This window comes from Triticum dicoccoides, chromosome 3A, assembly GCF_002162155.2.
Source record: "Triticum dicoccoides isolate Atlit2015 ecotype Zavitan chromosome 3A, WEW_v2.0, whole genome shotgun sequence".
NCBI classification, from domain to species: Eukaryota; Viridiplantae; Streptophyta; class Magnoliopsida; order Poales; family Poaceae; genus Triticum; species Triticum dicoccoides.
The window spans coordinates 152,663,800-152,665,352 of NC_041384.1; the positions used below are offsets into that span (position 1 = coordinate 152,663,800).

General features: G+C 51.8%; 1 long non-coding RNA gene across 1 annotated transcript in view; it reads left to right on the top strand.

Annotated features, from left to right (window-relative positions):
- LOC119267674 overlaps window positions 1-982 on the top strand; it is an 8,788-nt gene extending 7,806 nt beyond the window's left edge. Inside the window, exon 4 of the long non-coding RNA XR_005132546.1 lies at window positions 965-982. This is a non-coding gene — a long non-coding RNA (uncharacterized LOC119267674). The remainder of the gene's footprint in view (window positions 1-964) is intronic.
- The last annotated feature ends 571 nt before the right edge of the window (window positions 983-1,553 follow it).

Sequence of the window (1,553 nt, forward strand, 5' to 3'; positions counted from 1 at the left end):
CCTGCGCGTGGCTTTGGTCGCCGACGCCCGCGGCCGGCCACCACCGCTACCTGTCGGCCTCACCCGCCTGTGCCCCGCCTCCTCTGCACACGGCGCCCGGTCCCGTGGCGCCCCTGTTTCCCCCGCTTCGCCCTGTGCGCCGTCGCCGCCGCCGGCGAGCCTGCGCCCCGGCTAGCTGTGCCCCCCCCTTCCCCGTTGGCCGCGGACGAGCGCCCGCTGCGCCAGTTCGGGCGGGTGCCCAGCGCCCGCTAACACCGAAACCACTCTGGCCACTGGTGCCAATGACATGGGGGCCCCACGGCCCCATAACGTTTTATTAAAAAAAGGGAATTAAAATTAATAATAATAAAAATAATTAATTAATTAATTAAGGAATTAATTAAGTTAATTAATCATAATTAGATTAATCAAATTAACTAATTAGTCTAATTAAACTGTGATTAGTTTAGCTAAAACCTGATTAGCCTAAACAGGGTATGACAGGTGGGCCCCGCTGGACCCACACGTTAGTTTGACCAGTCAACGCCCCTGTTGACTGCTGACGTCATGGTGACGTCATGATGACGTCAGCAAACACTGTTTTGGATAAGGTTGGATTTAAATGAATAAATAAAATCAGAAAATGATTGAAATCTTTAGAAAATCATATCTTTTAATCCGTAACTCGGATGAAAATACTTTCTACATGAAAGTTGCTCAGAACGACGAGACGAACCCGGATACGCAGCCCGTTCGTCCACCACACACCTCTAACATACCAAACACGCAACTTTCCCCCTCCGGTTCATCCGTCCGAAAACGCGAAACCCCGGGAATACTTTCCCGGATGTTTCCCCCTTCACCGGTATCGCCTATCCCTACGTTAGGACACCCCTAGCACAACGTATTGCCGCGTCTTGCTTTGTGTTACATTTGATTGCTCTGTTATTTATTGTGTTCCCCCTCCGTTACTCCTTTCCGGTAGACTCCGAGACCGACGCTGCTGCTGCCCAGTTCGACTACGGAGTTGACGACCCCTCCTTCTTGCCAGAGCAACCAGGCAAGCCCCCCCCCCCTTGATCACCAGATATCGCCTACTCTTCTCTATACTGCTTGCATTAGAGTAGCGTAGCATGTTACTGCTTTCCGTTAATCCTATTCTGATGCATAGCCTGTCATTGCTGCTACAGTCATTGATACCTTACCCGCAATCCTAAATGCTTAGTATAGGATGCTAGTGTTCCATCAGTGGCCCTACACTCTTGTCCGTCTGCCATGCTATACTACTGGGTTGTGATCACTTTGGGAGGTGATCACGGGCGTATACTATATACTTTACACAGTTACATTACCTGTGATACTGTTCGGAGATGGGGGCTGAAGGGGCAGGTGGCTCCATTCCGGTAGAGGTGGGCCTGGGTTCCCGACGGTCCCCGACGGTTACTTTGTGGCGGAGCGACAGGGCAGGTTGAGACCACCTAGGAGACAGGTGGGCTTGGCCCTGTTCGGCGTTCGCGGATACTTAACACGCTTAACGAGATCTTGGTATTTGATCTGAGTCGGCTACGAGCCTA